Source organism: Protopterus annectens, chromosome 1.part1 (genome assembly GCF_019279795.1).
Source record: "Protopterus annectens isolate FY-2018-M chromosome 1.part1, PAN1.0, whole genome shotgun sequence".
Classification (NCBI taxonomy): Eukaryota; Metazoa; Chordata; order Ceratodontiformes; family Protopteridae; genus Protopterus; species Protopterus annectens.
The window spans coordinates 1,008,802,569-1,008,817,916 of NC_056726.1; positions in this window are offsets into that span (position 1 = coordinate 1,008,802,569).

The following is a 15,348-nucleotide window of genomic DNA, read 5'->3' on the forward strand; positions in this document are numbered from 1 at the left end:
GCACCGTTGTTTGAAATAACTTTGTGTGGACTACCATGGACTGAGAAATGATGTTTCAACTTAGTAATAACAGTACTGGATGTTAGGTTAGATAGCAAATCAATCTAAAACCAATTCGAATAAGAGTCTACCAACATTAGGTAATGTTGACTATTCCACTCGAATATGTCAGTGGCTACTGTTCACCAAGGTAGTTCAGGAATCTGGCTTAGCTTAAGTGGTTCTTTTTGCAAATGCAGTTTAGTACTATTGCATACTGAACAAGATGAAAATACTTTATAGGTTCATAGATTAGTACTAGGATAACTGCCCTTGCGAGCCATTTTAAGCCTAGCCAATTATCCCCTGTGAGATTCAAACCCTGTATCTTGTGTTTGTAAGGCAAACACCTTAACCATTAGGCCACCCTGATATCTTTTTGCAGAGAAGGCCAAAATACTAGTCTTCTCACCCTTCTTTTGGTAGCTTCTGAACCTGGGAGGGCACAATGCAAAATTTGAATGTACTCATGTTGTAAGGAAGTAGGAACGACAACTTTAGGACCTTGGAAAATGATACTATCTTCCATCAACATAATCTCTATAAGGAAAATAAGGTTGCACTTCTGTTGGTACACAAGATTGCTTTGATTGTCAAACATTGATGAAGTGGTTGAGCTTTTGCAAAACTGGATTAGTCTTAGTATGATCTCTTAGCTTATCAAGTCTTGTGGTAGAAATAGCATGCACTTCCATGACATCAAAGTCAAAATTCTCTGCATCAAGCTTTTCCGTGATATTTCTGGGTAATCTGGATAAGGTACCAGCCAGATAAAGAAGTTTGCCTTTTGTATAGACCATTTTGAAGTTGTACTTTTGTAATCTGCACATCATTCTTTGTAGTCTTTCTGGAGCTGTATGCATAGGCGTCTTTAAAATATTGACTAGAGGTTGATGATCAGTCTCAATCTAGATAGCCCGGCCATAAATATAATCATGGAACTTTGAACATGCGAACGCAGTTGCCAAAAGTTCCTTCTCAATCTGAGTGTACTGCATTTCAGTTTGGGTAAGAGTCCTAAATGCATAGGCTACTGGTCTGTCCTCTTGAAGAATAACTGCACCAAGACTGAACTTTGAAGCATCACAGGAAAGAATTACTGGTTTGTGGACATCGTAGTATCTTATCGTTGGTGGACTGGCAATTTTCTGTTTCAGGTCATCAAGTGCTTTCTGGTGTTGTTCCAACCATGACCAAGTAACATTTTTGCATGTCATCTCTCTTAAGGGCACTGATAATTCAGTGAAGTCTGGTATAAACTTGCCCAAATAGTTAACCATACCAAGAAAATGCTGAAGGCTTGGACATTGTCTGGAGCTGGCATCTCAAGAATGGCTGTTTATTTGGAAGGAACTGGTCGTAAGCCTGAAATGGTAAATAAATGACCAACTTAAGTAACTTCTGGTAGGCTGAATTTACAGTTCAGAGGACTGAGTTTTAGATTCACTTCACATGCTCTTTCCAGAACTTTCCTGAGGTTTCTGTCATGCTCTGCTTCACCATTGGCTTCAACTAGTAAACCATCTACTATTATAACACACAGATACCCTGAAAAAATTTGCACCATTGCAAGCTGAGAGACTTCACTGGCAGAATTTATTCCAAAAGGCACTCTGAAATCTGTATCTACCAAATGGTGTACTGAATGTAGTCAGTAGTGAAGATTTTCGATTAAGCATTACTTGCCAAAATGAACTCTCCGCATCTAAGACAGAAAAAAACAGTGGCATTTGGCATGAGAGTAGCAACTTTCTTGGCTGTATGCATAGGATGGTGGGGTCTCTTTAATGCTTTGTTTAAGTCTCTTGGGTCAATACATATTCTGATTTCAACTAAGCTTTTCTTATGAGTGACTACCATGGAAGACACCCATTCAGTTGATTTTGTTACTGGACAAATCACACCTTGCTGCACCATGTTATCTAACTGGACTTTGACTCTGTCCTGCATAGCTATCGGAACTCTTCTTGCTGGTCTGACCACTAGACTGACCACTGGATCTAATTTCATGGAGTACACAACTGGAAGTTTACTTAGCTTGTCTTTGAAAATATCAGCATACTCTGAGAAAATAGCATCGGTGAAACTGGAACTAGGATATGTGCTTATGTGATGGACTTCTTTGCTAAAAGAAAGCAGTTTAATTTTTAAACTGTCTCTGAGACCTAATAATGATTGTACAGGTCTTTTGACTACATGAAACTGCAAGCTGTAACTGTTCCCAGCTGAATAGCATGAAAGCACTACTAAGCCTTCGGTCTGAATCTCTTCACCACCATAAGCAACAAGCTTCACACAACTGGCCAAATTAAGTTGTTCAGCAACTTAATTTGCAAATGTTTCTACTGACATAACATTGCACTTTGAACCATTTATCACTTTGAGCTCTGTGGGTTTACCATTAATCAGGACAGTGCAAAACACTTTGTTTTTTGCCAACAAATCTACTGCATTAACCTTTTCACCAACCACTGATACACCATCTACATAGAAAGTAGAGTTGCAGCTTTCTATATGATCAACTGTGACCTTTCTTAATAAATGAATGAGGCTTGCTTGGTTTACAAAGCTTGTTGAAAGCAGTTCCATCATTTTTTTACACTTATTTGTGGCATTGCTGACCAAATGCTAAGCACTTTTCTCTTTTGGACTCGGGATTGGCACCACAATTATGACAGTTAAGAATGAGACTTTACTTGGGTTTTGCTGACTCACCATTGCACTGCACTGACTATGTCCGTTTTACTGAGCTAATCTTAGAATTTGTTGGAAAGGTACGGGCTCTCACTGGAAAACCCGCAGGGGCTGCAGTTGCCATGTGCATAGGCTTATTCCTGTTTGCCACATGCTGCATGCTGTCTACGTTTGCTCTAGAGGCTGCTGAAACCATGCTCTTATTACTTGCAAGCACATTTGTGTGCCTTTCTGTAAGCGCGTGTATTTGACAAATCTTTATGGCTTTGCTCAACTCACTCAAATCACTGTCTCAAAGCAAAATCTTTCTCACTGCAGCATTATTAACACCAAACACAAGCTTGTCCTTTATCAACTCATCTTTTAAATCACCAGATCTGCAAATTCTAGCTTTGCTTCTCAAGTCAGTAATGTAAGCTGCAAAAGTTTCTTCTGGCTTTTGGTCTTTTGTATAAAATAAGTGCCTCTACAATGTAACATTTGTCTGGGGATTACACATTTCTCTAAATTTATGTTTCAAGCACTCAGGGTCCTCTCTTGATACAGCTTGTACAACAGTATGACAGTTTTCCCCTTCTCCTGCATATACTGCTGGTGCATACACAAATGAATGTTCTCTTTCAATGGCTTCTGACCCCCGTTAGATTAAGCAGAATAAATGCCCTCATATCCGCATATTTATCATAAAAAGCTGCTTGTATGAAAATACCATATTCCCGCTCAAATTTTCTCAAATTCTCTGCAATATTATGATCAAACACAAGAGGACTGGGCCTGCAAAATGCCTCTGCCATGCCAACACACAGTAATAAAGACCCTTGGAATTATGCACAAACATACACACATATACGTCAGAAATGTATGTCAGATACTTGTAATTAGGCTCAACAGCACAATTGACTCTTCAAACTCCACTTTGCAAAACAGCAAGTTAACAATAACTTCCCATTCACGTCAAGCAGAGCACTTCACTGTCCTTCTTTAAGAGACATCTTGACGAGGGGGTGGGCAATAGGAAGTTCACCCCGGGGATCACTTCAGTGGCCTTGCTTGGCAGGAGCACTGGGAACTAACTTTGGGTGGCATTATGCTAGGGAATCTTCTTGGTCTATGCTTATATAGGCTCCAGGACCATTAGCCTAGCAGACACCTATGAACCTATAAGTCTCCATAGCACAAGAACACTTTAAAATCACTGTACTTTGCAAAACCACCCTTATCAGTGGAAGAAACACTTCATAAGGGGTTGGGAGGGTGGCCTAATGGTTAAGGTGTTTGCCTTACAAACACAAGGTGCATCGTTTGAGTCTCATAAGGGATAATGGCTAGGCTTAAAATGGCTCACAAGGGCAGTTAGCCTAGTACTAATCTATGAACCTATGAACCTAATAATGACTGCACTTTGTGAATGAACTGTACACAGCACAAGAAACTTCTCAAAATGAATGTACTTTATGAATGAACTGTACACAGTACAATAAACTTCTCAAAATTAATGTATTTTGCAAAATAACTCTTTACAGTGTAAGAAACACTGAAATGACTGTACTTTGCAATTGAACTGTATGCAGCACACAGTAAACTCTTCGAGATAATTGTACCGTAATAAAGCACACATTGCAAACACTTTGCACTCTCTGCGATACTTCAAACAACTCTAGTTAATACTTTGAATAGCTTTAGTCAATGCAAAATAGTAGCTGATATAAAAAATGTGGTCGTTTACTAAAGCACTGCAGTTGCTTTTCTTCTCCATGCTCATTTTGCCCTTTTATTCTGCTTGTTCTGCTCATTTGACTTTTGTCATGCTCATTCTTGTTCTCTTGTGCACGTTTTACTTTTAATATGCTCGTCATGCAAATCAGACGTAATTCTGAATGCTCTCATAAGTATTTTGAATAATTCTGCCAAATGTCGTGGTTTCATAATTTCATTTAATCAGTAATGTGTTTTGTGCTTTTCATTTGATTAATAATGCATTATGTGCTTTTGTAATTGCTTTATATCATTTTCTTTACAAAATAAATCATTTATGCAAGTTTTAATTACCTGAAATTAATTTCTGACTTTTTTAGAATCATTTGAGTAGGCTGGGACGAGGAATCTGGTTTCTTGCTGTTCAGATATCCTGGGTTTCGGCACCATGTCATTCAGGTATGCCACATCTAACACTATGTTGTTCAGGTATTCTGCTTCTGACACCATGTCACTCGTCCAATCAGGATAAAACAGATGAACAGTTGTGGGTTCAGTTCAAGCAGCTTTATTACATGCAAACACATCAGGATTGAGGCAGAGTAACTTAAAATAAAATAAGCATAAACAGACTGGCTACCACACTCATACATGTTAACACTCTGGCTGTTCACTCAAAATGGCACTGCTGCCTGCACATGCTCTCTATTTATACGCACATGCCCTCACTTTGAAATGCTTCTTAAAGTCACAACACATGCTCTGTTCTACAGCATATATTCAGAATAATACTAGGATTGGTATTCTCCCTACTTTCCATAAATGTATACAAAGAGCAGTGTTAGGGTATTATTATTTAACATTTGTTTACCGGGAAAGTCCAACTGGGACAGAGCCTATTTCAGTGGAGGCCCAGGAAGAAATGATCCAGACAGATGTCTTTGGAATATGAGACGAAACTGGAGCACCCAGTGAAACCCACACAAATGCAGGGAGGACATGCAGAGTCCACACAGAAGGCACTCAGCCAAAAATCAAGCCAGAGAACCTCTTGCTGTAAAGTAAATATTCGAACACAAACGGCTACACCAGAACTGATAAAACAAGATGGTCAACTCACCGTCCCAGTTAGGTTTAAAAAGTAGTGTGCAGGCTTACTCGAATAAGGCAAAAATGGTGTACATCCAAAGATATATTTATTGAAGACAATCAACAGTATTGGAAACTAAAATCCACATGAACAACTGTTAAGCGCTTTCATCCGCTTATCGCAGACTAGAATTCTGAGATAAGCGGATGAAAGCGCTTAACAGTTGTTCGTGTGGATTTTAGTTTCCAATACTGTGGATTGTCTTCAATAAATATATGTTTGGATATACACCATTTTTGCCTTATTCGAGTAAGCCTGCACGCTACTTTTTAAACCTAGCTGGGACGGTGAGTTGACCAGTTTGTTTTAGCAGTTCTGGTCTTGCTGTAAAGTGACAACTCTAACCTCTGCACCACTGTGCCACCCACTGATGACAAAACTTGCCACCAATATGGAAAGACCAATATGGAAATGGAAGGAAACTGAATTTCACCACTGTCAACTAGTGTAGCACTGAATATATGAATGATAGGGGTTATGGCTCTTGGATCCACTCCACTACCCCAAATAGGTCTGATGGCTACCAGTGGGATGGTCTCTCAAGGCACACTAATGGTATCCAACAGGATAAAGTAAAAAAGTCTACATAACTCTGATTCAACAACCAATTCACCAGCTGGAACCTGCTCCAAGAGTATAAGGGAAATGCACTACTATCCTGGGTATGGACTTTTAAAATCCATATTCAAACTAGGACTAAAATCCATATTCAAACTAGGACTAAAATCCATATTCAAACTAGGACTACACACTGATCACTTACAGATCAAAGACTTTGGTCTACCACCCCAAGCTTCTTTCTCAACACTGTCTCTATGAACCACATTGTCTTACAATGCCCCTTATACTTGGTAACTGCTTTGCAAACAAATTATTATCATTTCACACACACACAAACACACACACACATACATGGGTTGGGGTTGGTATACTGGTTAATGTGTTTACCTTACAGACATAAGATACAGTGTTTGATTCTCACCCTTGGAAGAAAATTGTCTAGGCTTAAAATACCACACGAGAATATCTAACCTAGTACTTACCTGTGAACCAATGAACACACAAAATTCCTATGAAAGGTATCCTTCCTGACACAATAGTACAGCCACCACTCTAGATATGGCTAGAGACCGAATACACCAATTACCTAACTACTCTTGATTTAGTCAACTTTAAATTGTAAAACTCAAATTTCACTGGCTAATTGGAATTGGATAACACAAGCTTACCAGCCTACAGTGCTAAATGATATCCCTTTTCAGATAATAAACAATGCAAACATACATAATAAATACCAGGCACAAGATCTTAAAAGTGAATAAATAAACCTATACTTTAACAGTAAAGACAGTGCTAATACAGATTAAATATACAGAGGTCAAGGCAATACACAGAGAACATAAAAATAACAGTCAGTTTCACAGACAGGAATATGTAAAACTAGAAATATTAAGTCTTGCTAGTCTAAATTAGTAAAATTATGCAAGGAAGAATTCAAACAGCAAACCTTAATAAATATAGTCACCAAGATCTTCCAAGCAAAGACAGTCATATTTTACACTTGTTTCGCGTTCAGATATATACATCTCAGCTCATCAGTCTGCTCCCATGGAAAACCAGATGAGTTGCATCTGATCACTTAATTTCTTTTATTAAAACAGTTATTCAACCTTCAGACCCCACATACAATGAACCAGTTTCTCACCTGAATGCTAGCAACTAATTCCTTTGAAGAACAAAATTTGTATGGCCCTCTTTCTTCCTGACTCCAAACACTTGTGTGATTTAATTATATGCAAGTGATTAAAGCCTTCACGAGAAACTGTAGAAAGTTACATTTTATTTTTAAATTACAAGTGTTGTACATTTATAGTCCTTTCATCTCCTTGATTTGATTCACAGAGGACGGTCACTCAGTTACACATACTTTCATGACAAAGGAAATACACTACAGACTATTCAGAGATGAAATTTAGCTTACAAAGGTGCCAAACGTCTGAAATAAAAAAGAAAAATACATCACAGTTTCAGTTTTTGAACACTGTTACCACAGTCCCCCATAAGAACCTTATGCAAGTCCTCTGGAGGCATCCCTTAAGAAATAGAGCTTTAAATGAGAGTGCACCATTCTGGTATACTACCTCATCTGCTTACTAGACAGACCATCTACAATGGCATTAGTAGTACCACTCCTATGCTGAATAGTCATGCTACAGGACTACAAGCCTAAACTCTATCTAACAAGCTTTCTACTCTGCCCTTTTGCCTTATTTAAACACTTCAAAGAGTTGTGTTATGTAACCACAGTGAACTGTTTGCCATAGAGATAGGTCTTAGCCTTTAAAGAGCCCAGACTAGGTTCAGACTGTATGATTTCATACGATTCATTCCTGATGAGCCAACACCAAGGCATAAAGGGATAAAGCCCTAACTATGGCCCAAATGATCCAAGTGACCCAGGTTCAACTGATGGCTTAGGGGTCTGAGGCACTGGCAGGAAGGAATGGGTATGCCTATCTCAGACGTGGAGGGAGTTTCCCTGAAAGGAGGTGTGACCTATAGAAGGGAGTCGCCCATGGGCTGAATAAGTGAATTCAAGCAAGTGGGCAAATGAGGGTATATCATTAGATGAAAATCCCACCAATAGAAGCAGGATGTCCTTTAAGATCCATGACAGCACAAGTTCTGATTCAGAGATAGTCTAGAGGGTGGAAGGTAGAGCTGTTAAACCCCAGTGATGGATGGAAAACTGGGATGGCTGGAAAGTATTAAGCGAAAAGGAAAAAAGATTCTTCCTATATTGAAGTCTGCATTTGAAGTAGTCAATATGATGCTCTTCTCCCTCTGAAGGAACCTGGCTAAAACAGCAGTCCTCCCAAAGTTGGTAGGAACCTGGCTAAAACAGCAGTCCTCCCACAGTTGGTAGGAACCTGGCTAAAACAGCAGTCCTCCCACAGTTGGTAGGAACCTGGCTAAAACAGCAGTCCTCCCACAGTTGGAATGCTCTACCTGTACCATGAATTATTGCCTGTAATCAGTATTGGCTAGTACAAGGGGAACACTCAAAGGCTACTTGAGCATTGAAAATGCCTGCTCACAGGCTGAAGTTTAGACAACTTTATCTGTTTTTTTCTTCTGTATGGTCTGTACAGGAAGTGGATGTCACACTAAAGTGGGGAATAAACCACCTAGTGTGTCATGATGCTTCTTGTTTTTTGACGGTGTGTAAGGATCATGCTTGAAGAACTTTGGCCTAGGACAATTCTGGCTTAATCTTTCCATCACCCATGCTGTGTTTCAAATAATATATTTCTGCCTTACCCATCACACACTTATTGGCCTTAATAGTCAAACCTGTCATTTGCAGTCTGCTCAACACCTTCCTGACATGTTGAACATGCTGTGCCCATACCCAGCTGTAGATGCAGGAGCATAATCTCCTGGTCCTGCGAAGATGCAATATAGCCACATCTGGAAATATGTAGGGCTATTTTTCATTCCAAATGGCATTTCTGTAAATTTGTATAACACATATAGGGTCACAAGTGCTGTCAAGTGTACATTCTAATAACTCTTGTTCATGTCAATTGTGGTTAGATATTTAGGCCCACACAGCTGCTCTAAGGTTTCAACTCTCCTGGGTATGGGGTCAGCATCTGCCTCCATGTGACTCCAGTTTTCTGTACTTCACACAGAATCTGGTGCTGCCATTTTTCTTTGGTACCAGCACCACTGATGAGGCTCATAGACAGTTGGACTCCTACATTACTACCAGTTCTAACATTTCTTGTAGTTCCTCTCTTTAGCGTTTGCCTAACTCTTTTGAGGCACCATTTACAGGGCTTGTTTGAAGGGTCACTGGGATCACATGTCTTCAAGGTGCTTCAACAGATGGACGCATCTTGGCTTAGCAGTAAAGATATCCCCAAAGTCATGTAGCACTGTTTAGATTTCCTGATCCTAGATAGGAGATAGCTATTGAGAGTGGGTCACTTCATCCCCTGAGGTGCAAGACCAAGCCTCACTGAAAAGATCTACCAACAGATGCTCCTCAGGTCTTTCATGACACCCACCAAAGACACTAAGAACCAGGGTCTCTCAGTCCTGATTGGGTTTTATCATGCTTCTGCTGCCTGGCAACTCTACCGTGCAACTAAACTCATCCAGCATTTTTACGGTGGAGAAAGAACCATTCCAGACTGCCTGCAGCTTGTTGTGTCTAAGAGGAATAAGCACCACCACAAATTAAATCCAGCAGCCCTATCACCCTGTAGCTATATAACACCTCAAAGGGCAAAAATTGTTTATTTCTGGGACACTTGCCTGTATACAAAAAGATGTGGCAGGTACTATCCCATTCCGTCTTGAACTGTTTTGCAAATCCTCTTAATATGGTCTTCAATGTAGAGTTAAACCTCTCCATCAGACCATTTGCCTACACCATTTTTTAATAGATACCCCACAGCATTTCCAAAAAATATGCCAGCAGGCCTGACATAAAATTGGCACTTCTGTCTGACAGAATTTCTCTAGGAAGACCTCCTCTATTGAGCAAAGTATTTGCTATCTTCTCTGTTTCAATGAAAGACAGAGCCACTGCCTCTGGGTATCTAATGGCATAACCCACCTTTACCATATTATATATTTTATTTGTGGAACTTGGGGTAGTCAGATATCCCACTGTATCCATAGCTGCCCACTGAAATGGTTCTCCAAAACCAGGCAAAAGCATCAGGGCAGCCTTGGCCTTGTCACTAGTTTGCCAACCTTTGGACACTACCCATGGGTATTGCAGTACCCTGTTATATTTCTTGCCAGCTCTGTCTTACAAACTTTCCACTTAAGAAATTTTAGTACATGTCATATGACCTGCAAAAGTAATTTCATGATCTATGGCCAGAAGTGTGCGTTAAAATGCACAAGATATTACCAGCTGATGCATTACTTGTCCATTTAGTCCCCCCTCAAAGGTCCACTTTCATCGCAACTATCATTTGTCCCAGTATAATGACTCCCCCTACCCTTGAGTATCAGGGGCCTCCTTGGCTACCTCCCTCAGGCCATGTAATGTAGAATCTGAGAGCTGAGTCTGCCTCATCTCCTTCATCGTGAGCCTCCCCAGCTTCCCTCCCAAAGGAAAATTTGTACTTTGTGCTAGTGGTGCCGCAAAGTTTGATTGGCTACTGTTACGTACTTCTCCCCCTAAAGTAACCAATTCCAAGGGAAGTCAAGTACATTTCCCCTTTTGTGGCTTAGTTTCAGGTCACTGCCATTGACTAGCACACTGCCTGAAGTACCCACATTACTAGTTCTAGATAAAGGTGTGGGGCCTTCATTGTCTCCACATTATTGCCTTTCCATATTTGCCAACTCATACGGCCACATGTAACAGCATGTACATAACTTGTATAAGTCATTCCCTGTTAGGACATTAGCAAGGATATGCCCTCTCCCAATGTAGATAAACTCTGGCCAAAGCTACCTGAAAATATTCCCTCCTAAGGCCGTAACTTGGCAGTACTGTTCCTTTTTTACTATTACAAGCTTAACTATGGTAATGTCTGAGGTTGTGTTACTTTTGACAATGGTCTCTGTCCCCTTTACCAATGTAGACTACAAACATTTGTGATAGTTTGGTGCAGCTGTTCTCTCCAGACAACCTATGATGGATGGTACCTCTGACACCCCAGGCTGGCACTAGAGAGGGCTTGAATCCTACCACTGCTAGTCAAAGTAATAGATAGGTGCTGTGGTCCAGCATCTAGTTCACTGCCCCAAATATGGCTGATGGCCATCAGATTGATTGTTTCTTGAGTCACACAACTAGTACCCAACAGGTTAAAATAAAAGAAAATGCAGACAAATCTGATTCATTAACAAATTCTACAAATACAACCTGTCCCCAAAAGCATATTCGACAAATACATGTCCCCAAGAACGTAAAGGAAATACGCACTATTGCTCAGGGTATGGGTTTCCAACTTCCACACCCAGAGTAGGACAACACATTGTTCACTTCCAGAGCTGAGTCTTTGGTTCCTTTCACACTCCTATCTTTGAGATGTGCACAACCTTTCAGTGCCCTTTACCAATTGTAATTAGAGAAGGCTGGAAGAAGTCACTGATTCAGTAGTAGTAACAATAGTGTCAAAGTTACAGCTTTCTTCCTGGCATAGTTTGATTGTTTGATAGTTGGCCACAAGAAAACCTGGTCACACTCTGTATTCATACTCTGTCTCTATACTTTGGAATTCACTACCTCTAGCTGCCAGGTCTCTGCCTGGCCTAACCCATTTCAAAGCCTCTTTAAAAAATCATCTCAAAAATACATATCTCTGCTCCCGCATAAAGCCTGCCTAATGCTCAAGTCTTCCTCTTATGTCACATTTCAATCCCTCACAGACTGCACGATCCTAAGGCTCTTCTAAGTCCTTCTCTGCTTCTATACCATATCCTTAAGCTGCTGCTCAGGCTTTATTGCTTCTGTTCTTCTTAACTCTCTCTCGCTGTATGTCTGCATCACTAACTTTCTGGCTGCTATTTTCCTAACTGAAACTAACATTCTATTTTGCGTGTACTATAACAGTCAGTGTCACACATTGCACTACCTATAAACTATTTTTTTTACACTGTCTACATCATGTATGGTGAGAGTGACTATTATCGTCTGTAATGTTTTAACTGTATAGACTTGTCTAGATGTGTAGTAATATATTGCAACATCTTGTAGCAGTTTGTTCTTTCAACTTATTTTTTGTGTAGTATTTGTAATGTAATTTTTATTGTATTGGATTATACTGTATTTGTATTGTACTCTATGTGGAACTTTTCTCCCCGGGCCTCTGCTGAAAACGGGTTCTGTAGACCCAGTCAGACCACCTCGGTAAACAAATGTCAAATAAATAAATAAATAGTGGTACTGTTGTTACTCTAAGTATGGCTGGAGGCCAAACACACCAGTTACCTGACCACGTTTGATTAAGCCACATACAAATTATAAAAAATATATATTTCACTGGTAGTATTATTATTATTATAATAATAATGATGATGATACCCATTTGTTAACCTGGTAGGTTCACTGGACACACTTCCTTTTAAGGTGACCTAGGAGCAATGTCTGTTTATGTGTCTTGCTCATGGTCACACAGCAGGTAAATGAAGGCTGTGGTAACCAAACCCAGTACCACACCAACTACATCTCACAGCTTTAACCCTTGGTGCCAGCTGCCGGACAAGTAGTATGCCTAAATCATTTCGTTAATTTGAAACAGAAACAACAAATTTGCCTCTACCTACATCTGTTTCTGAAATAATAAATAACAACGCATAAATAAAAATGTGTGTAAATAAAACTAATTAAATAATAAAGTGCTGATACAGATTAAATATGCACAGGTCAAAGCAATACGCAAAGCATATCTAAATGGCAGCCAGCTGCAGAGACAGGAATATTTAATGAAAAATCTTGTCTATAGCTAAATAAATAACCTACTTTTCTTTTACCGAAAATACTGGGAATTATACAAGACAGAATTAAAACAGCAAACCAACATAGATATAGTCAACAAGATCTTCCAAACAAAGTCTGACAGACAATACCCATTTCAGCAATGAACAAAAAGGCAGAAGAATGTTCCGTTTAAGCTTGCTCGGCAAAATCACAACAATAACTAAGAGATGAGCGATGCACCACACCATAAAATGTATCTCAACGATTTATTCAGAGCTTTTATTTTTTTGGATGGGTGTGATGCCTTTTCGGTTTTGGCTTGTAGGGTTTTGTTTCCCACTGTGTGTGAGTTTTGTTTTATATTTTCTTTTTTTTTCTCTCTCTCTCTCTCTCTGTCTCTCCCCCTTTCCAGTAGAGTGATTGATTCCCATTTCAGTTCTAACAATATGCATCTCAGGTCATCAGTCTGTTCTCACAGAAAACAAAGACATTACATCAGATTATAGCATTTCCTTTTCAGACAAAACAATCTTTAGACCTCTGCATGCAAAGGATAATTTCCTATTTGAAGACCAATAACTGTTTCTTTTGAAGTCTTGCAATTCCACTTACGGACATTTTTCTTCCTGATTCCAAAGCATACCTCTTAACCTCTTACAGCAAGAAATCTGGACAAAGGCATTAATAAAAGTGGAACAAAAGTCTAAAACTAGGGACATTTTTTAAATATTGCTCTTACAAACGTACAAAGTTGACGGAATAATAGGTTATGCGTTAGCATTAATTGTCTGAAGGGTATGAAGTCTGAAACTCAAAGTCTGTCATAATTTTTTAACTTCAGTCTTCGATGAGTTGCCACTAATTTACCAGAAAAAAACACAATTACATAAAAAACAGACTAAAAATATGAGGCAAAAATCTGGAAATTCTGTGAAATTCTGTACAGTTGAGAGGTATGACTCCAAAATTTTTTGTGATTTAATTATATACAAGCAAGATTTTCCTATAAAACTGCAGATTACATTTTGCAATTCATTTGAAAGTTTGATAAATTTACTTTGCTTTCATATCGTTTTTTCTAATTCACAAGGATACACATTTTTGTGAGACAAGAAATAAACAGTGCAATTTTAAACAGAGCTCAAATGTCAACAGTCTGACATAAGAAAGAAAACAAAAAATAATCACATTTTTATATCAGTTTTTCTAGCCTGGCACCACTGCATATATTTAAAAATATATAATCATGATACTTCTAAGATGAATGTTGTTACTACTTTTCGCAATAGACCCATGTCAGAGTAAATATTTTCACTGCTGTTTAAAACAGTAGTGTCAAAGTTACAGGAGTGTGTGTGTGTGTGTGTGTGTGTGTGTGTGTGTGTGTGTGTGTGTGTGTGTGTGTGTGTGTGTGTGTGTGATCTTTATGTGCATGTTTGTTTTCTGTTTACAAAATGCATTACTAGAAGAAGTTTTCAATCAATTTTTCAAATAAAACTATCAATTTTCAGCTTGTATCCCTAATTTAGGATTTTTTGTGTCCATTGTTATTTTAAGCATTACTTTCCATTCTTGAGGCACTAATCTAAGAGGTGTACACTTCCTGCAAAAAACTATTTAGTATGAGAAACCACAAAACTCAGCAAAGCCTGAAAGGGGCTGCAAAGAAGGAAGACAAAAGAAAGAAATTAGCCAGTGGCTGAAGTAGGTGATTTCGGATGGCAACAGGAAGACCCAAATGTCACTGAGGAGAACTGTACAGTAAAACATGTATAACCAGTTTCAGGTACCACTGAACCCTGGTTATAGACCATGACCCAATCATTCAAAACAAGACCTCAAATTAACATATAGCACATATTTGCATGTGTGTATGGGCCTACTTTAAAAGCTCAAAGTTTCAAAACTTCAAACTTCATATGTTCAAGACCATAAGATGGAAGTTTTGAAACTTCGAACGGTTTAAATGAAGATAGCCGTACAGAGTGGAATGGAAATTTACTGTTCTTTTCAATATAGTGTGATCTCAGAGGTGGTATATTTAATTTTCAGATGGTGTGGGGGTGCAGGGGGGTTCCCCCCTGCATAAACATAGAAAAAAAAACATTTGTTTTTGTTTTTTTTATTGAAATTTCGAACTTTCAGAACTTCAATGTTATGGTCTCAACCATATAAAGTTAGCAGTTTTGAAAGTTCAAGCTTGCAAAGTAGATCCCCGTGTGCACGTCTGTATCCATTTTTTTATTTAGATGTATTTTATTATATAACATCAAAAAGAAAAATCTTTGGTATCCTTCGAAGTCTCAGAAAACCCATT